Below are 23,451 nucleotides of genomic sequence, written 5' to 3'. Positions count from 1 at the left end.
TGTGTGTGTGTGTGTGTGTGTGTGTGTGTGTGTGTGTGTGTGTGTGTCCCTCTCTCCCCTTCCCTCTCCTTAGTTCAGGTCCTAAGAGTCACTGCATTTTTATGTAAAATTTCAAGCCATATAAAGATTTTAAAAGCATAGACATTTGATGATAGTGAAGCCAAGATCCTGCCCTAGAGATATTTCCAGATTTTCATTGTCAAGCCCCAAGCATCTGCATCTTTGCTTTACTTAGGCATTTTAGGCAGCTCTTCATGGGATCTGTTGACCAGGAGGCTGACAGAATGTTAAATTTGCAGATAGAGCACAACACATTTTTCCCTGCAAGTTTATGTTGCATGCTTAATCCCCAATTCTCCACCCTGCCACCATGTGCAGCAAAAGAGGTTGATAATTAATGTCTGCGTCTCTCTAGATACATGCTGCCTAAGAAACCCCAAGGCAACTGTGCGTGCACTTTACAAAGATGAGCAACCATCCTGGGTGGCCTAAGAAGGAGATGCAGATGAAGGGTTGACTTCAAACACCACAGGGAGCACACAGTCTGACACTCTCCAAAGATGATGCTTGAAAAGCAAAAACTGATTATGATCAGGGTAGCAGAACAGTTCTGAATGGACTACGGGTGTCTCTGTTAGGGGAAGGGAAAGAAATGAAAGGCCAGAACTCCCTGCACACTGGCAATGCATTACTAGTGCTAAACTGACATCTTTAGGGTAAGTATTTAGTCTTCAGTGGCTCAAAGCCTGGAAAGAATTATGACTAATAATGCCTTATCTTTAAGCAAGTTTAGTAACTTGTAGTAACACTGAGGCTAAATCATATCATAGTAAATGTGGGGCTTTTTTAAAAAAACAAATGAAAAGAAATTTTATGGCAGTCAAGTATATAAAAATAATTATGCAAACACTCTTACATATAAAACAAAAAACTTAAAAATCTAATTAATTGAGTCACTTGGTATATCTAGAGCTTTAAATGTTCTTAAAAAGCATACACAGCTTTTGTAGCTATGAAAGAACATGACAATTGATACTGAAAAGTATTAGCAGCCATTCTGAAAGAAAGCAGTGGCTGGGATGCAAAACAATAGTTTTGTATGCCAGAAGAATGACCAAATCACTTCTAGAGTACTGCACCTGGGTTGGATGGTTGATGCATTTTAGTTAAACTGCAAGAATGTCTGTTTTATTAGTTTATCAAAATTCTGAAGGCATTAAAAGCCACAGAGTAACTACTTAACACGATTATTGTAAAAGGAAATTACAGAAAAGACTAGATGATGAAAAATAATCCATGTTTCTGAATAGGTAGAATTTAATTGTAAAATGTCTGTACTACCAAAAATACTTTACAGAATTAATGTAATAACTACCAAAATTCCCATGTCATATTTCAAAGGTTAGGGGTAAAAGTGAAACCAAGAAATCATAATGAACCACAAAATACAACAAATACCCAAAGCAATCCTAAAGAATATGAATGATGCTGGAGTTATTACAATATCCAGCCTCAGATGATAACATAGAGCTATAGTGAAAAATACAGCCTGGTGCTGACAAAAAAAAAAAAAAGTAGTTTGGTTATAAACAGAGGAACAGGGAAGAAAATAGCAAAGCTATACCCACTTAATTTTTGGCAAAGAAGGCAAAAAATAGACTTAGAAAAAATGCCAACATTTGGTGCTGTAAAATCTGGGTTTATTTCTATAGGAGAACAAAAAAGTCTTGTACAAAAGTCAGTTAAAATAAATTTTAAAACTTTATTTTTAAACTGTAGTAATTTAAATATATAATTATTGAAGAGTGTCAAATTTTAACATATGTATGCAAAACACAATAATGAGATTATATATGTTAAATTATGGCCTGAGAATACAAGACAAATACTTTTTTCTCAGAATTAGTTAGGGATTAATTAAATGAACTAGGACCTGGTATCTATGTGACATTTCTCTGATCTGGATTTGTAATTATTACTTGGGCTTCTACAACTGCATTTTACGCTAGATTTTTAACGAATACGGGGATTAGATCACCTTTTAACATATGCCAGTCACAATACTGAGGCTTTTCATTAACTCACATAATCACACACAAAATACATCAGGCCAGTCCTATCCTTCCTACTTATGTTTAAAATTACAGCAAATAATAATTCAAACAAATTACTAGAATAAGAAAATTCAAAGTTGTATAAGTGAAATATCTTTTAAGCTCTATTCTGCTTTTGCTTTAGAATTGAAAAATTGCCTTTAAATAAAATACAAATTGAAATATCAAACTATTTTATCATTTTATACTTATTTATTTATTTGGGGAATGCGGGGGACAACATATAGGAATTGCTTTTCTTCCTCCACCCTGTGAGTTAGTGCTCAGGTCATCATGTTTAATAGTGAACATATTTACCTGCTGAGCTGTATTGCAGGCAATTGAATTAAATTTGAAAACTTGGATTTAAATATAACTTGAAGAGAAACAAGGTCACTTAGTCCCTGTGGATACAAACATTGTTTCCACAGAAAATTTTGGTTTTCAAGATTTGTGCTGTGAAAATAATAGTTTCCGTAATTCTCATACAGATTGCTATTACTCCAAATGCTGCACCAAATTGCTACATATAGAACTAACTATGCACACAATGATGGCCTGATTTGTGTGATGCTCTCACTAAGAATAATTTTATTCATTTAGTTTGACTTTTCTCCATTTCTAGGCAGCAAGAACATTTTAAAAATACTACCAGAATATTTGCAAACCACTTTTCCAATGTATCAAAGCAAGATAATCTAATTTTCAAAGCATTTGGCATGGAATATTCTATATACTACTGTATAGCCATCATATTGCTCTCATAAAAGATTAAAATATGTTACGGGAATTGTAATGATGCATAATACATATTTAAGTGCTTAATAATTTACATTTTGTTAATTATTTTGACTGATTTGGGGTAAAGATTGTAACAACACATAAGCAGACCATCTGTTGCTGTTCAAATTATTAATAAATACTCCCTGAACTAAGTATTTTAATTAAAAATAAAATGCTGCATGCATTAAGACCCATCTTAAGTGGCATGCTCCAAAAGGAATTGATAGACATGCAGCTGCCAATCTCTAAATAGTTTGAAAACATTACAAACTTTTATTCATGAGAAATTGTCTGGCTCTGGATGATTAGGGAGCAATCTGTTGAGTGCTCTAGTGCCTTCTGCTGTTGAGTATCCCAGAGTATAGAAATCAATAAAAAAAATGCATTCCCTATTCTATTTTATCTCATAAAATTACCATGTGGTCAAAATGATACACAACTGCCTTCTAAACTTTATCCTTCTGCCTATGTAAGAGGGGCAGTACACTCAACTCATCTGATGCATTTGTGACCTTGAAGAAACTGAACTTCAGAAGAGTGAGAAGTCAGGCAGGCAGATAGTTGTGACCACTACCTCCTTATTTTCTAACAGTCTGGCTTTGAGAAATTCATTAATCCTTCAGAGCTTCAGTAAGCTAGGAACGACAGCAATTCTCTTTCATTGGGGTATTCTGAGAATTGCCACGAAGATATAAAGGAGCTGGGTAGATTCTGAAGAGCTGTGTTAGTGTTCAATTAATGTAGCTTCGTCGAATTATTACTGTGCTGCCATTACTTGGAGTATTTTTTCAGTTTTTTGAAGATTGCCTTTAAAAGATGAGGCTTATGCATTTTCTTGGCACTGTTATGACTTCATTTTTTGAACTTTGAACTTTTTTTTTTTCCTCTCTGAGATACAGTTTCAGTTGGGGAGAAGAGAATGAGGGAAGTAAACAAATGAAGTAACACAGTTTAAGTTTAAATAGATGCAATGAGAGGCAAGGAAATAAGAATGGTTGGTTTTCCAAACTTTAAGCAGTTACATGAAAGCAGAAGTTTCAGCTCTCCTGTGTGTCGTAGTTTGAATGAGAACAGCCCTAGAAGGTTCACATGTTTGAATTGTTTGTCATCATTTGGTAGATTGCTGAGGAAGGGCTGGGAGATGAGGCCTTGTTGGAGTAGGTGTGTAACAGGGAGTCCGCCAGTGGGCCTTCGGAGATTTCAACAGACCACACCAGACCCAGTGTTTCTCTCTGCCTGACTATCTGTATGAAGTTCTCAGCTACTATTCCAATCCCATTGTGTCTGCTTCCCGCCTTGATTATGGGCTCACCCTCTAAAACTGTAAGGAAACTTTCCCCCTTCCCCCTTCTCCCAATTAAATGTTTTCTTTCCTAAGACTAGCCTTGGTCATGGTATCTCTTTGCAGTAACAGAACAGTAACTAAGACACTGTGGTGGTATGTTTTCTGCTGTGATAAAACACCATGATTAAGAAGTCACTTGTGGTGCAAAAGGTGTACTTCAGCTTATACTTTATGTTCATTGACTAAAGTATGCCTGAACAGGAACTCAAAACAAGAACCTAGACACATGACCAGAAGCAGAGACCATGAAGGACAGTATGCTTACACATCCTACTCTCTTGTATAACCTAGGACCACCAGCCTAGGGCTGGCACCACCTACGGTGAACAGCGGCTATCCACATCAGCCATTCATCAAGAAAATGCTCTCCTGCTCCAGTCTTGCCCACAGGCCAATTGACAGAAGCCTTTTTCTCAACTGAGCTCCCCTCTCCCAATGGTGCTACAGTGTTTCCCAGTGACAAAAACAAAGGGGAAAAGAATGAGGTTGAGAAAAAGGCACAGCAAAAGAGAAACACTTAAGAAATAAACATTAGGTAAAAAACTGAAACTAGAATTCTGAGTACCATTTTTAAAAGAAAAGAATCTGACCCTCTTTATTTGCTAAGTTAGACCTTTTAATCCAGAGGCCTAACTTGTTCCCTGTTGCCTGACAGTGGTGTTGCAGTTTTCAGCATCCAGACTTTTGCATGTGTAAGCAAATTTCTGCTCATGTAAAAATACCAGTAGAAAATGGTGTGCAGCCTCCATTCTTGTTCCTGGAAATTATTAGCTCAAGGGATCTGTGCAGTCACATGCCTGGAGAGCATCAGGTGTAGGGATCAAGTGAACTTGAACACCAACTCGAGGCAACAATGTCTTTGTGTATTTCCCGGAAGTCCACTGGCCAGTGACAAGAACCCAGAAGACCCTTTCAAGCAGGAGGTTAGCTTTCCTTGTGACATCTGTCCATTAATAAAACTGTAAAAGTCTCAGCATATGGCTTAGGTCTCCACAACTTTCCTGCAATGGTCATCGCTACCCCTACTTTCATAGAATATGAAGCTGAGCAAAGTCAGCTTATATGGATTTCTTTGGGTTGTAGAGCCAAATAAGTCACAGAGTTACAAGCAACATTAGGCCACAGTAACAGTCAATGCCCTGTTCCAAGCTAGTTGTTTCCACTGTCAGTTCCAGCCCTTTTCCCCACTGTGAATAATAGAGCTTTGGAGTTCTTGTTGAGATTAAAAGAATAACAAGAGGCAAGATGGAAAACACTGTAAACTTATGCTGTGACCTACATAGCTTTGGACTTGACTGGACTGAGGTGAAGGGGAATGAAGAAAATGGCAGGCACATAAATAGAAAAGCTGGGTTCTATGTGCCTTGCACTCTGTTGGAGCAGTTAGGAAAATCAACACATTCATATATACAGAAAAAGAAGGAGGCAGATTAGGTAAACTCTGTAAGAGGTCTCTGTAGAGGAGCAGTCTTCATTTGCAGTCATCCAAAAGGAAGAAGTTGTACTTTATTCTTTCTGCACACACTGGTCTTAGCTAAAGGTCAGCCATTTGCAAACGTCAGTACTCAGAGCAGGGAAGACTGTGCCATTCCCATGAGTCTGAGGCACTGGCATCCTTGACACGACTCTACTGGTGTCAACAATACACATTCACTCAGAACTTCATCTGCTACCCATAGACATTCTAACAGAAAAGGGGAAAGTTCACATCAAACAAAGAACTACAGGAATCTAAGAGTGAGAGAAATAGCCTTTTCCAGTAAGAGCCAGCCAGTTGATTATCCAATAGCAGATAGTCTCATTCCTGAAGTCATATACACACAAGTAACAGTATTCAGAATGAGCAGGTTGTATTCAAATATTTATATCAATAAATAAAGACAGGGAGACCATGAATCTGACAGAGAGCAAAGGGAGGGAAGTACACAGAACTGGTTAGGGCGAGGAAATAAAGACAGGAAATAATCTAATTCTATTTTAATTAAAAAAAAATGTAAAGGTGTCCAACCACTAGCACTCTATCTCTGCCATCAACCATTTCCTAATTTCACACACAACTCTAAGGAAGCTGTAAGATAGCAGCACTACAAATGAGATCTGTTTCCACAGAACTGTGTATGGTTAAGGTTGCAGCAAAGAAATGCTGTTATTGCTAAGATACTCGGTAGTAAGTAAGTTACGTCTGCCTAGTTCCTTCCTTATTTTCAGAGTATGCAAAAGTTGTCTGTGAAACCTGTCTGCACTCCCTGTTCTGTGATGTGAACTGACCTGATTATACTACAGGAAAATCACCACCTTGGGGAGTTTAGTACGGAAGCCACTGCTCAATTTGACCAGCAGACTGTTAAGTGGGTCTGAGAGAAAATCCTGAGCTAGCATGTAAATCTGCAAACTGTCTCTGTCACATCAATTAACAAAGCAAGGTGAAAATGAAAATTAGCAAAACCATACATGTTTTAGGTTTGGCTTCAGTCTAGCATTGCTCCTTGTTTGATACTTTACAATTTGTCTAGGACACTTGGGGTAGCATTGTTCTAAATGCTAGAGAACTTACCTCTGAAAACTGGCATTTAGATGCACAATTTTTACATTCAGAATGTGTCTAATTGGCAGTCTCTCTAGCTATCCTCAATCATTTTCCTTTACCAGCTTGATGGCCAGACTGCAAAAATTTGGGTTTTTCCTGATCTTCTCTTTGGACTAAAACTCCATCCTTGAATTGTGTTCTATTGATTCACTTTAAGTCAATTTTATTTATTTATCACTTATTTTCATGTATACTCTTTATTCACACATGGACTTCTAAGTTTCAGACCGTTTTGTATTTTCCCACTAGTCATTTTACCAGATTTGAGTGCCTAAAGTCTTCTAATAATTGAAGTATTAATATTCTAATGAAAGTATTCTATCCAACCTTCTTCTTCAATTGTACTTGTCAAAAATTTGTGTTATTAATAGTCAGAAGAAAAAATGACAACTTTAAACTGACAGAAAAGAAGGGGGAAGAAGGGGTGGGAGAAGGGAGAAAGCGAGGTGGGGGAGGAGGATGGAGATCGGAGAAAAGGAAATGATGGAGTGGGGAAGAGGATGGAGATTGGAGAAAAGGAGAGAAATGATGGAGTGGGGAAGAGGAGGGGAAAGGTAGGGGAGCAGGGAGGAAAATGGATAAGAAGATGGGAGGGGGCTTCCAGGAAGTTCCTTGGATGCTATGAGCTTCTGAAACAATTTCATGCAGAATCTCAAAACATCTCATTTCCTCCTACCTTTTCCATAGCCAAAGTCATTTGTCTCTCTTCTTTACCATGACTAGCAGCATCAAAACTATCCTGTTACAGAATCTCTAAACCCAGAGAAATTCTCTCTACCAAGACATACAAATATAGGCTAAGAGTCTCCAGGGCTGTACCGGTGTGTTGGATGCTTATAGTGGATTGGCTATACATAAAGGATGGGTTTCCAAAAAGGACAAGGTCTGTCTACAAGGAAGGTAGAATGTGATCAGATAAACGTTGATGCATGTTTGATAGGCATTGGAAAGATATCCGTGGTGTCCAGGCTAAGTGTGTCCTGCGGTTTACCCAATCTTTAGTCTTTACTCAACAGGATTCCACTCAGATTTGTAACCTGGAAACTAGGTAGATGTCAATTATGCAAACCTCAAAGAGAATTTCTAGCTTTCTCTAACTGCTCATATCCACACCCACCTTCACATTTAAGAATAAATCTGATGATATCTACCTCTGTCATAGCAATATCCAGCTGACGCATCCAATTCTAATTAACCTCACCTCTGTCTTCTCTCATTAACATTATTACACCAAATGCTGAGAATCAAGTTCAAAGACCTGGACAGTGTTAGGCAAGGACTTCCCACTGAGGTCCATGCTGCATTCAGAACTCTGAATTTTTGCCATTTGTGATTTCAGTTTACTTCCACTATTATCAATTTCCCTTCATCCATTCCATATATTCTTCAATGTAATATGTATGTACATACCATATATTATAACCAAAACTTCCAGGAATGATTCCAAATACTGTTCACTACCCTTTGACTATTGAAAGAAGACAACCAACCCACAAGCATCTATTTCGCAAGGGATTTCAGTATCAAGTTATTTTGAAGTCTTCTAATCTCACATGCCTTTTTCACACCTCCTTATGGGCTTCTATTTGCTCCGCCTATGTGCTCCCTGCATGCCGTACTACGCCTTCTTCCTTGAGACGATGATGGTTTCAGTTATGCTTTTCCTCCAAATTTTTTAATAAACACATAAGAAAACCAGGCATTTTCAACACCCTCCCATCCCATTTTCGATATTCTCCCATTACATTCTCAAGTACTCTCCCATCACCTTCAGAAACCTGATTTTCCTGGAGGATTTCACTTGCATAGCTCTCTGGCCAGAATATTCACCATCAAAGATTATCCTCAGATAATGCTAGATGAAGAAAGTACCATTCTTGCTTCACAACAGCTCTTCCAAGCCGTTACATAGCCACTTTAGCAGTAAGATGGAGTCCTGGTAGTAAGACTACCTTCTTCCCCTGTTCTCTTCCAATTACTGAGGATAACAGCAATAGGAATCTAATTTTCTTCCACTTTGTAGACTGTGTGCTCCTGAATTTCTTCATTTTCTGGAATATGCAGTCACAGTCCTGTCAATTACTTTTCCTGGTTTCAATTGACTCTGAGCTCTAGTGTTCGGAAACCCACCTCCCACTCCAGAGCTAAGAATATCGACAAGACATCTATAAACAATATGCATTACAGTAACTTCAGTCTTTAACCTCTGTGCCCCCTATCTTTCCTGCTCTCTTTCTTGAAGTCCAGTTGAAACCTCCTTTGTTCTCACGGGGGAGTCCTCTGTTTCATTTTAGTCTTCTGCATGAAGAATGTTTATTGAGACAGCTGAACATCTTTTAAAATAATATACTCTTCAGTGCTTTCAATCTTCTCCTCTTGTTTTATAATTTTGTTGCCCCGGACATATGTAGATTGTATGACTGTACCTGACCATACAGTCTCCTGAGAACTTTCATTGGAATTTCACCCAAATTTTAATCATCTCATCTGTCACCATCTCCACATAAATCCAACATACTTTATGTTTTCTTTTTCACAAAAATAGCAAATCTTCTCATACTGTGACTGGTGCGTTTGTTTATCCTGCTGTAGATAAGATGGAAACAAAAAGGTTGTCTTATTTACTGTTCCTATTATTGGTGTTTACAAACTGTAATTATGGAAAATAGATTAAATAAATGTGCCAGTGCAATGTTATTCTTCCTTTAAGCAGAGAAATATGTGTGTTGTGTTTCAAGGCCAGAATTTCTGAAAATTGTTGTCACATGGTGTTGTGCTTTGAAGAGGAAATATTTCCTGGAGGCTTCTTTGAATACCTGGTCCTCAATAACTTATGCTGTTTGTATAAGTTCTGGAATCATTAGGAGGCAGAGACATGCTGAAGAAAATGAGTCATTGTAGATGGGCCTTGAGGTTATCAGCCTATTCCTTGAAAACAATAGTAACCAACCAGTCTTCTTCTCCTACTACTGCTATCCCATGGTGATGGAATACACCCATATACTACAATCCAAATGAAACCCACTTACTTTAAGTTGTTTTGTCATGTATTTCCCTACACTAAGGAAAGCGCTAACCAATGTATATGGTATAATAAATTAGAATTAATAACAATTAATTAGAATATATGGTTTTATTAGAATATATGGCATTATTAGAATATATGGTTTAGAATATATGGTTTTTACTCAAAGCAATTAAAATTCTTTAACCTTGAAGAACTAGGTTATTTTAATGGAAATATACTTATTCATTTAAGATAAAGTAGGTTTGTTATGATAAAAGATACATAGAATAGAAGGCCCCAAAGCAGACCTCTAAATAAGTCCCCCACCAGATATATGTCAATATTGATGTATAATAATGTAACAATAATTTTATCTGAAATGTTGCCTCATCAACTGAATTAACTCAACATTCTCCTCACATGAAAAACAAAGATTATTTCTCAAAAGTTTATAAACATGAATTTGTTAAATATTTGGTGCACAATGGAATTTTTCCATTGTTTCTTTAAACATGAAAAAAGTTATAAAAGAAAATTATTAAAAACAAAATATCAACATTATAAAATAACAAGCAAAATAAAAAAGGCAATATATTCATATCCTTCCTTAATAGCTAAATATGTTTGCATGAGCAGAGATCTTAGACTCCACACAGGAACCCACTTCAAAAATCAGGCTAAGCAAATAATCAAAAAAAAACATATGTTAGGGGGCTTGACCTCACAGATAAACAACTAAAATGACAAGCAATAAATACCAGGAGTGTGGCAATGAGCAACCACTAAAATTCTAAAGAATTTTGGAAAAACGTCAGTGGCCATTAAAGTTGAACATATATCTATCATGTAATAAAACTTTGCCACTGTTGTATGGTTTCCTAAATTTTTCTAAAGACATACAAATGTTTATAGGTACACTGTTCACAAAAGCTACCATAAAAGTAACTTAACAATCTAAGTGTCTAACATATGGAATAGGTAAGTTGCAATGTTTTTCCATAGTAAAACAATGAATAGCAATATAGATAAATTCAATAAATATTACAATTACAAATGACCAAAAGAAACTGGTGAGAGGTCTTCAAAGCCTTCAAGACAGCTCAGCAGGTAAAAGCACTTGCCACCAAGACTGAAGACCTAAGTTTGAACCAGAGATTTGACATATTTAGGAAGAACCACTCCCCAAAACTGTTCTTTGACTCCCCATAGCTACTATGTACACCTACAGACAGACAGACAGACAGACAGAAACACACACACACAAGACTCCAAGATATCTTATTCCATTCATATAAAATATACCAAACAGGGAAATGTACTATATGCTGAGAAAAGTCAGATGTTGACTGTTTGGAAAGGGAGTGATTAGAGACTGAAAAGTTTCTGGCTAACAACTTCTGGGGTACTGCATGCAGGATGTGTTCTAATGTCCAAAAAGGTTTGTACGTAAAGCACTATGCAATTTATGTATTTTATATATGATCTAAATGTCCATGTGGGACTTTAGACATGGTACAGTAGCTAAGAGCACTGCCACTCACAGACATCTGCAACTCCAGCTCCAGGGCCCTCTTCTAGTCTCTCTAGGTATTGCGTGCACATGGCGCACATACAGGTATGCCGGCCAAACAAAGATATAAACAAAATTCAAAGAAGATAAGACAATGTGCTTTCTGCCTTGTTATGGATGCCTTATTTGAAATAATACATCAAAAGATGCATGCATGAATATAAAAAGCAATCCCACAAAAGTAAATTCCTATAACCTGAACTTAAAGGTCTATATAGTTAGGAAATTATAAAAATATAAACTATTTAGAAATTTATCATGGACATTTTGTGGTCTACAGTCTCCCTCAACTCAGTTTGACATTATGGATTTAATCAGTTAAATAAAATGTGATCTCAGCTTCTTTCCAAACACCTCACACAAAAGAATAAACATATTTTTGTAAATGACCGTATTCCTTTTTCTTTATCACAATAGAATGAACTGCTCTGTTGTATACTAGGTGATAGTTTTATAGTTCTTTTCCTTCATAACTGTCTCTACACATGAGGTTTTCTGGAATATTATTGGTGCCTATAAACAAAATTTGTATGTCAAAAGCAGCATCTCATTTTAAAAACATGTTTGCCTCCTAATTGAAAAATTATATTGCTTTTGGCATGAACTGAAAAGCCATCAAATAAGGTGTAAGTAGTGTTAAATGACTAAGGATTATAAAAAGCTTTCATAACCTGGAATTCCAAGTTGCAAACTAGCTAAGATACCTCCAAACAATATGATGCTTCATGGTAAAGTATGTAGAAATGGTTCTTTATTAAAGCAATTTATTTTCATATTTTTTGTTCTGCACTCATCTGTGATAAATGCAAGACAATACACTACAGGTGGCAGATGTTTATTGAATAAGTAGAGATGCTAAAGTTAAACTACCCACTTATGCAAAATACCTTTAGGTAAAAGGGAAGACGACCCATTGTCACTGACAATAACATGAACCTCATTAATATTTACCATGAGATTGTATTTTAATCTTTGAAAATTCTAGAAGCAATAACCATTCCTATTCTAACGCTGCTCTGCAAGATAAAGTTCCTAGAAGTGTAAAGATAAAATATGGAGACAAATTTTAATCTCAGATGTATTACAAATACTAAGCCATAGTATCTTAAATGTCTTCCCAGATTAACAAATTAGGATATTATAGTAGTTATTCCATAAGCACTTTTAGGACAGTACTTCTACTGAGTAACTAATAGGAATTATCACCCTTGATTTTAAGAAACCCACAAGGCAATGTTGAGGATAGTTTCTAAATAACTGTTTTAATTTCCTTTCCTTGTACAAATATGATGTTCCTTGCTTCAAGACATAGTTTCTAATATACACCTTGACCTTCATTAAAGAAGATTCTAATTTCAGTAGATACTAATTAACACAGGGACCCACAGCTGAAGACTGTGCAAAGAATAAGAGACAAAAGAATACTCAGCTCTAAATAGGCTATCTATGTCACACTCCCTGCACACTCAAGGATGATGAAGAAAAGCATAAAGAGTTTAAAAGCCAGATATCCCAGTTGACTGAGGAAAAAGTTCCTACTGGACACAGCACATATGAACTCACAACAGGAATCAAAGGAGCTATGCAAGCTCAAACCAGAAATGTCCCAGGGTAGAGAGAGTAGTGAGCATCAAGTCCTACCCCTAGTGGAGGTGCTGCTGACAAATAATAGCTTCTGGGAGAGGGAGAGTTGGTTTGCATTAAGTGTGAGTCTGGTAAGTCAACCTCTCCAGTCAAATACGGCACATTCCAGAATTTATGAGCTGTACAAGTAGACCTTGTTGTGTTCGAGGGTGGGGCAGAGCCAAAAAGACAGAGAAACAGAACACAAAGTTTGTTGGGAAGGCAACTTTAGAGAGGTAGATCCGGGAGTGGATATGATCAAAATATATTGCATGTCAAAACTCCAACCAACTGCTATAAAAAAGAGATGGGATTTTCTTTCCTTGGAACCTTCATGGCTTGGTGATATCTTTTTTTGAAAAATACAATTCGAGATTGTAAGAAGCTTTGGGGATTCTTACTGGGCCAGTCTATTTATCCCTGAAGACTTCTCAGAGGACAAAGCTTAGCCTCTGAGAATTCTAAGACCAGAATCTCACCAATGAGCATGCACTTTGGGCTGCTACTGTTTGGAAGTTGAAGACAAAATACAGGGCTTTTATATTGTACTGTTTGGATATTGTAAATGATGGGACCTATCTTTCTCCAGCAGAAAGAATAAACTCACAATCTAGGCATTGCTAGCTAAGCTTGAGGGTGAGCTACCATGGAAATTTGGATACTTGAACATTTAAATGGCAGCAGTCCCTGTCAATATGACTATAGATCTAGAAGAAGCATAAATGTGAACTGCCCTGATGAACTCAGAATTTGCTCATAGCAGAGAGAAAGAACAAAGTTCTCACTCCAGTAAAGCTGACATGCTTCTTAACCAATAATAACTAAGTATCATAAGTATTCTGGTTAATGCACTATTCTGTGCAAAGTGCTTATCAAATAAGTAATATATGATCATATTCATTCTGTATAATCTGTTGTAGAATCACTCCCCACATACACATCTAGAGAACATAGTTAAAAGATAGAAAAGCAGTGACCCTAACTCTGATGTTATTTAAAAATACAATGCTATAAGTAGCATGTAATCTTGGCTTCCAGAGCGGGGCAGGAAGACTGTTCGTTCAAAGCTGGTGTGGGAAATACTGAAGACTGTAGAGAGAAAGACTGAGACAGAGAGATAATGAGCAGACTATGCATTTAATTATAGTCGTACTATATGTGTTCATCAAAACAAACTGCATTAGTTTTTCTTAGACGTATGATGTTTTCTGTTTGATTCCTTAGAAATATTTTTTCAATTTCTCACTCTACAGATTTTATTTATATATAATCCAAGTTACTACTGAAAACATTTCAAGTGCAATGCCTTGGATTGCACTTTCCAGTACCTCCCTATTTCCTCAAGAACCTTCTAAATATTAATAACTTTAGATATCTCTATTTCGGTGGTAGCCAATTACGCTAACAGCGGTGAATCACTCATTCTGGGTGATGTATGTTCAACTTTAATGATTATATCCTCCTCTGTCCCTTGCAAAGTCATCATTAATTCCTAATTGCTCCAAATTATTTTCCCACATATACACACCCACGAGGCCCTTGTGATGGGAATTCATTTCTCAGAAGGGAATTTAAGACCAAGCTTCAGACCTTCGAAACTGATGAACCAGGTAGTTGACCTGAATCAGCTAATTAAGCTATTGAGAGCCACCAGGGAAAGACAAAGCATGTCATTCGGTTCATTTTACTGCAAAGCAACAATTTGAGGGTTTCCGGGAAAACAGATCCAGGCCTTAAACAGAACTTTTTGAAATCAGGTTCATCTTTAGCTATGATTCAGCTTTTCAATTTCCAGTATAAGCCTAAAGCACTTGACTGAGACACCTAATAAACTGCTTCCTTATTGAAACCGTTAATTAACTGTAACTCTGAAAATGAATTCTTAATGAATTCTTTTGTTTGGGTTTGAATTGCTTTAAATTCAGTTGACTGGATATTAGGGGAAAAAGTTAAAATATAATTTCACTTTTTAAAAAACTTTTTTGGATAACTTAATTTGTGCTTGAAATGCATTGTGCTTGAAAGGCATTTCTATTAAAATACACAATAAAATCTTTGTTTTAGTATAAACAATCAGAAATCTATAATAGTAACACTGTCTTGCTTTTTTTTGTTGTTGTTGTTTTGTTTTGTTTTTCAGACAGAGTTTGTAACCTGATCTGGCAGGAAGCTCCCAATGTAACCAAGAGACCCTGAAACTGCCAGGATTCAAGGCATGCACCATGATTCCTAGTTTTTTTTTATGGTGCTAGGTATTAAATCAATGGTGTCGCACATGCTAAACAACCACAGCTCTGTTACATCCCCAGGTCCTAGTATAGCAATATTTATTTCAAATGAAAAAAATAAATGATGTGGGATGTCCTTCTGTATGTGTGTTGCTTTTATTGGTTGATGAATAAAGCTGTTTCAGTCAACGACTTAGCAGAGTAAAACCAGGCAGGAAATCTAAACAGAGATGAAGAAAGAGAGAGTAGGTGGAGTGGAGGAGGTGCCATGTAGCCACCAAAGGAGAAAGATACCAGACATTACTGGTTAGCCATAGCCTCGTGGTAATACATAAACTAATAGAAATGGGTTAGTTTAAGAAGTGAGAGCTAGCTAGGAATATGCCTGAGCCATTGGCCAAACAGTATTTTAATTAATATAGTTTCCATGTGAGTATTTGGGTCAAACAAACATAAAACCCTTTCTGACATCACTTTTACTATTGAGAGCTCCTGCAACCTCAGCGTTCAATACTGAGGGGAAATTAAGAGGTGAGTGAACAGCCCCACAGCGATGCCCCATTCCCGAGGACCTCCCCAGTGTGACAAAACCCCAAGCCCCTTCCTCAACTGCCGTGGATTTTCTAGCCACCCAGCTGGAAGTTTCCTGTGGCTAGGCCCCCCTGAAACCCAAACCTATTCAGATGCCATCCAAACTACTAGCCACGCCCTGCCCCTAGACCCGCCTGTTCCCCTGCATCCTTGGTGGAACTCTGAAACACAGTTACTCCAATACTGAGAAGACTTAAGAGCTGGCTCTAATACTGAGGGGACTTAAGAGGGACCAAGAGCTTGCTACAACACTGAGGGGATTAAGAGAGAGCACCAAGAGAGCAAACCAGGAGAGAAGACCAAAAGAGCAGGCAAATAGAGACCTCAGAGGCTTTCTGAGACAGACATTGACAGTACAGAGCAGACCAAGAAAAACTCCCAAACACTCAGACAGCCACAGCAAGGATTGGACCAAGACACAAAGACACTCCCGCCTCATTTGAAGGAAGAGATGGGTAGGCGCCAATGCAAGAATTCCTCCAACAACCTAAAAAAGCAACATGGTAACACCAGAACACAGTGACTACGACAATAGGAACTCGTTACAGGGGTATACAGGAAGTACACCAGTTATGTATGCTTATACCCGATTAGACTAAAGCAGGAATTACATAGCACAATGGATTTTGCCTTTGGAAGCACCGTGGCCATTCTCAGGGAATCCTGAGTGTGAACCTGGTCCTTGTCAATCTTCCTGGCTAGTACTTAATAAAACTTGCTTCAAATTTGGCTCAAATATATAATTAAATAAAAGAAAAAAGTTATCTATAATAACAATGTATAATTTTTTAAGATAAATATGAATTACTTACCTATGAAGAAAAATTTTTTCTTGTAAAATACATTACCTGGCTGTAGATAGAGCATCTGCCTCATGCAATTAAGAACCTAACACCTCAAAAACATGTCATGGAGTAACCATGCTTGGGATTCTCTATTGTTGCTTATCTAATTATCCTTTTACAAAAATTAAATACCCTTCAAATGCTTCTAGTTCACATTGTTTTCCCTCAAATAAACATAGCTGCAAAAATTAGAGGATGCAATAAACTTATTTCTCATGTGATCTTGTTAAGTACTAAAAATTTTAAAATAATTTTTGTGCTTCAGAAATATTTAGTCATTAGTCATTTCATCAGTCAAAGATTTACAAACCAGAGGATAAGGACATGCTGCAAATTTTCCAGTGATAAGGAACTCTGGGCATTCTGTCACCTTGTTTTACTCAATACACGAACACACAGAAATGCTTTTGGTATTGTGGATTATTCATAAAAAATGCATGTGGAGCAGGTGAGCTACGGAACTAACAGATTACAAAAGTACAGTCAGAACAATAATTTCTCTCAATTTCACAGGCACACAATGAAACATTGTAATTGTTACTTCTTTAAGCAGTAACAAGAAATGAACACTCAGAGGAAAAGGGCTTTTAAGGAGACACCTTACAGACAGTACAAATCAATTTTGTAAGTGACTAAATTGTTTGAGCTATATCTGACATTAGTGACACCACAGTCCATAGGCTCTTGTTAGATTTTCTTAAATGATATCTCTTGAACATTCAGTTTCATTATATGGGATTATGAACTTAATCATAGTTAATATGCTAATTGTAGTTTGTATCATTTCATCTCTCATTTATTTAATTCAAACAAGTCTATATTGATACGTACACAATGAAGCCATAGAATGTTTTTGTTGTCAGAATCATTCATGTAAAAAGGTCACTTCCCTTGGAAAATTATCTTTTTTAGGCTTTAGTGTTAGCCAAAGTTCACTGACTAACTTTACTGATTGAAATGGAAAATCCAACGATAAAAGAGGGAGGAAAAATACAGAAATGAAACTTAGAGGAAATCCTAAATTTTGCGGGTTGAGTGGATGAAGCCTCAGAAAGTGAGAAACTGGAGGATGTTTGCAGAACTTGAATGTTTTCAGCATTCTGTTTTGTAGCTTTTCTAGAAACTGAGCACGACTTGAAGATCTGGAGAACACAGATTTAATTTTCATGGTGGACCAGACCAATCAAACCCTCTATACCCACAGTTTCTGAAAATGTGTATAGGCTGTACAGTATTTGTCCTTTTACCTTTTCTGGTAAAGGTGGGTTCTAGTTTTAGCCTAACCAGCTGAGATCAATGAACAAGAGCTTTTCCATGGTGGTATTTAGAGAAGTAAAGCTCATGAAGATAGAATAGCTATTTTGCAAATTGCTTTTTCTCAAAACAATTAGAGAGATTTTTAGCCAATAAAAATCACAGAAACAGCACTGCACATGTTATTCTTAGCCTTAAGTGCAGTAGGAAAATCTAATATATTCTAATCCTCTTCACAACTTTGATGCTGGGCATTTTTTTCTAAAGTATTGCTAACATTCCTGGACCACTCATCAATATTGATGTCATGCCTTTTGTCCAGTCTCGAAAGCTGTGGTGATGTCTGTGCATTTAAATGTTTCACTGATATATATGGTCAAGACGCCATACTGATAGGATACAGTTTGACTTTTTTAAAGCATTACTAAGAGTCACATCCCATGCGACTTTTTTCTGCTAATTCGCTCTATTGCATTCCACAGCATTTTTAGATAGATAGATAGATAGACAGATAGATAGATAGATAGATAGATAGATAGATAGATAGATAGATAGATAGATAGATAGATATAGATAGATAAATAGATAGATAGATAGATAAATGTTGCCTTAGGGAATAGTTGTCAAAAATCTTCTAATGTTTTATAAATTTAATTGTATGTAAAATGTGAAATTACTATCAGCTTTAGAAGAGAAAATATTCCATAATAATACCTTATGTTATTGTTGTAAAGGCTTGAAAACTGAGAAATTATTTTGATTACAACTCCCTGATCACTCATAATGTGACTAAGATCAGCTGTATGTGGATTCTTTGTCATCATTGTCTTATGCACCAATTGGGAATAATGTATCTTCTCAAAATTCTTATAAAGAGGCAGTGTGGTCAGTTATACAATGCCTCATATAGTAGATAACTATTATATAACTATGACATTTTTGTTACTGTCTACTTTTTGCTTTTTGTTATCAACTATATATATATAAAACACTATTTTCTGATAGTATCAAATCAGCTTGCTGGCAGCAAATATGTAAGATGTTATCAAAGAATTGCTTTAAGTTATGATGATGGCATATTTTGCTCAAAAACTTTGTTTTTAAAAGAGCAGGGCCAAGAGCTTCTCTTCATCTGTCTTATAGCCAATTCTTTAAATCACACTTTTGGATATTTTCTCAATCAGTCTTCAGATAATCCTCAACAGGAGTTTTAATAACTTGTCAGATTATATGCATTCTGCTGATTACTTATTGACCATTCCTTGCTTTCCTGTTTTGGTTATTTTATATGAACTAACACTGGATTCTTATCTCATAAAACTGTCATTAATATTTTCAATTTTCCTACCCTTGTCCCATATGTAAAAATAAAATCAATATAGTATAACTATAATGTATGAGGAAAACCAAATCCTATTCATTCAGTTCATTTAAACTTGCAGTGCTTGTTACTCACATTTCTGAAATTGTCTTTCAATAACTCTATCACTCATTATTTTAATTCCCCAATAAATATCTAAAGCACAATTGCTTCTCTTCTTGTTCTCCCAAATTAAAAACTTTTAAAATTTATTATTAAAATGTCTTAAATAGTATTATTAAATCATTTTTTCAATCTCCAGTCACTGATATCCTCCTCCAGTTTTCATCAGCAGAGCTGGATGGTGATGCTCAAATAAAACTATACTATTCTTGTTAAGAAGATATGAAGAAAGTGATCTATTCATTTTTTGCTAATGTATTTTGTTATAAATATGTTTTACTTGGTAAAGCAGGTATTATATTAATTCTCTCATAACACAAGTTATTATGGCCTACCATAGAGTTTAATAGAAGCTATTTTCAATTTTTACCAAATTGATGTTTACAAACTTTATAGACAATTGTGTTTTGACCTATTTTGAGTTCCAGATCTGTGGATCAAGTTTCTTTATAAAAAAAAATAAGTTCATCAATTATCATTAATTCTTTAATTTTCTGATACAAAACTGTTTGGAAGAGTTTGGCAATTTAGATTTTTTTCAAAACATTATGGAAAGCATATTATTAATTTGGGGTTTAGGTGATACTGATCATTCACTAAAATTCAGCTTCATTGGAAAAAATTTAGAATTATTAATAGCTTAAAAATCTCTTACATTATCCTCTTGGTTGAATTATATCCCCCCTAATAAAATTTGAAATCTCAACAAATTCACACAATATTGACCTTCTTAAAAACAGAATCTTTGAAACTGGAATCAAATAAAAATGAGTCATTATTATCTTAGATCCTTACTTTTTACGATGGATGTCCTTACAAAAAGGAAAGTTAGGGCCAGGGAAATGATTGAGTGAAAAGAGTAGCTTGCTTTGCAAGTATGAGAACCTGAATTTAAATCCGAAGAACCCACATAAAACTTCGCAATGTATTATGCATTCACAATCCCAGTATTCCTAAGACAAGATGAGAGGCAAATACAGGAAGAGCTAGAGGAGCTCATCAGTCAGCTAGCCCCACATATGTACTATAATGGCAAATATGCAAAAGAGCCTGCCTCCAGGCAACTGACTTCTTTCCTTGCACTCCTCCTCAGAGATACATGCACAGACATACATGCACAAACACCTCTCTCTATATGTCTTCATTTCTCTTTCTCTCTGTCATTCTTTCTCTGTCTTTGTATCTGTCATCATATCTCTCTCTCTTTCTGTCTCTCTGACTCTCTGTCTCTCTCTCTCATACACACACACAAACACACATGCACGATAGCATAAAGAAGAAGGTGGTAACATACATTGACACAGACAAAGACACAGGCTATAAAGAGCCACAAGGAGAAATGTAGATATGCACTAGATTCTATGCTATGAGCAATGAGCCATCTCTGGAAGTATCAGAACTATGTAAAACAAAGAAGCTTTTCTTTATTTTTTTTTCCAGAGAGAGTGCGTCACCTGTTGGTATCTTTATTTTGAACATCTAGCCTTCAGAAATGTGATAATTCATTTCTCTGTGCTCTAAGTTTTGAGTTCTTTATTGTGGAAGCACTATAGAAGTAAGACATGTGAAAGGCCAACAGTTATTTTACTTGCCAGTTAGTATAACAAGGACTCTGACTATGTAGAAGTAACATCATCGGATCCACTTTTGCTGAATCATTCTTTTACCACCAAGGATCTTCACCTTTTGCCACTGTTCAATATTATAATTAAGATATCATTATCTTTACTTGTATTAACTAATTTTATTCACATAATTATGCTTTGAAATTATAATTCCTATTTTTAAGAACAGACAAATAAGGTAATTTATCCAAGTCATCAATTCAAACACACAAAGACCACTCAAAGTACCAATGGTCTCTATGAAAACATATTGATTTGGGAAAATTTTGTTATGTTTTTGTTAAAACAGGATCATTTTCTGTAGCCCAAGCTTCTTGAAACTCATGGTGACTCTCGCTGCCTCCGCCCTCAATAGTTGCCATAGGAGATGAGAGTTTCCAGACCAAGTTTTAACAATTCTCATTGTGCTCCGCCACTGTACATTCCTTCACTCACTGATCTTCCACAGGACTATGGGCTCTGACTTCATTCCTTGTAGTAAGGAGGCCGCTAGTTTGTTCCAGGCTGCTTAGCCTTGAAAAAAAAAATCACACAGAAACTGTATAATTAAATCACTGCTTGGCCCATTAGCTTTAGCTTCTTATTGGCTAACTTTTACATATTAATTTAACCCTTTTCTATCAATCTATGTATCACCACATGGCTGTGGCTAATGGGCTAAAGTTCCCAAAGTCTGTCTCTGGTGGGCTACATGGCTTCTCTTAGACTTTCTTCCTCCCAGCATTCAGTTTAGTTTTTCCCACCTAGCTCTGTTCCCTGTGCAGGCCCAAGACAGTTTCTTTATTAGCCAATGGTAATCAATCACAGCATACAGAGGGAAATCCCACATCACTTACTAGTGAATATTTTAGTGTGGCATGTATTTAATGGCTAACTCTGTAGTTGTAGTCACAGTTTTCAAACTTCTCTAGAACATAGCTTATGTTACAATCATCTACAGAATCAGAATCATTGCTATAAGAGATGACATTTGAAGATCCCTGTGATCTATTTTTGATATCTTTAGACATTTCAAGGAAAGAAACCACATTCATGGGTTATAGAACAGTAAAAGAGAATAGAAATACTATGACTTGGTTTCGTGACTTTGTTCACATCCTATTGACATATAGTTCTCCTTCTGGTTTCACCTCAGATATTTATGTGTGTGTGTGTGTGTTCAATTTACTTTCTGTATGTAAGAAAAACATGTAAGATATTTGTCTTTCTGAAACATTACAATCTTGATCTGGATGATACACATTTGTCTGGTTTTGTTTCTTCTCTTCCTTTCCTTTTGTGTGTAATTTTTCCTGTTCGTTTATTGGTTTTGTGTCAGGATATCAAATTACAGGATCTAGAGATTTACTATTTACTATCTTCTGGTCTCCAGTTCATGGCAATCTCCATGCCCTGGCTTCTTGACTGCTGTAATTGCATGCACAAAGCACTGCTCCTGGACTTCCTACTACCTTTTCAGAGCACACACTTCTGCAATTGTATAATGAACATGCTTGTCCTTTCTCTTGCCATTTGTTCTTGCTATCTTCTCTATAGTGTCCTTTCTCTCCCTGGTATCATTATTTATCTTTCCTACTTTACCCTTCAGTCACCTGCCCCACTATTTGAATGGTAAATTTTTCTGGAGTCCCTTATTCTTTAGCTTACTTATCTCTAGATATTGTAAGCTTTTCCTGACATTGTTCTTCTATGTAGTAGTCGAGAATATGTGCCTCTTCTCTGTGTTGTTTGTTCTTTTAAATTTTAATAATCCTGCTGCTCTTTTGCATGCAACAGAGTTGCATGTATTTTGATTCTAATCCACTAAGAACATGAACTACATTATGTCAGCTGTTACCTTGCAGAATAATCGGAATGAAACAGCAGCCTAGTGTACGTCTGATGAAAGAATGAGTGCACGGCTTACTGAATGGATGAACAAATGAACTGATATATACTGAAGAATGGCCTGCAAGTGAGAGAGGAAACACAAGCTGAGAAAAACATTAGACCTGTGAAAAATCCCCAAACTCACGATCTAGTGCTTTAAAATAATGAATAATGACACAAACTAAAACATGCTCAAGAAACCAAATGGAGGGACAGTATCACATAGTTGTGAATAATAGACTGGACGACATGCACATGCCAAAGAGATGTTTACCCAAGTCAGCTAATTGGAAGGAAAGACACAAAATGTTGCTGCAAAGGATAACGAAGTTCAACAGATTTTCAAAATCCTTCCACATACACACTCAAATTCATGGCCTCTTTTGTCATTCATTGTCTGTGTATGTGTTTCTGAACACATAAATACAACCTGCTCAGTGTGTATAATGCTACTTGTATTTGTGTTTTCAAGGCTGATAATTTGATATTGGATATCAAATTGATATGCTCTTTTGTGGGGAGACTATTGGTTTCACTCTCAGTGTTTC

This window comes from Microtus ochrogaster, chromosome 2, assembly GCF_000317375.1.
Source record: "Microtus ochrogaster isolate Prairie Vole_2 chromosome 2, MicOch1.0, whole genome shotgun sequence".
NCBI lineage: Eukaryota > Metazoa > Chordata > Mammalia > Rodentia > Cricetidae > Microtus > Microtus ochrogaster.
The sequence above is the reverse complement of the archived record's forward strand: the minus strand, read 5'-3'. Positions refer to the sequence as shown.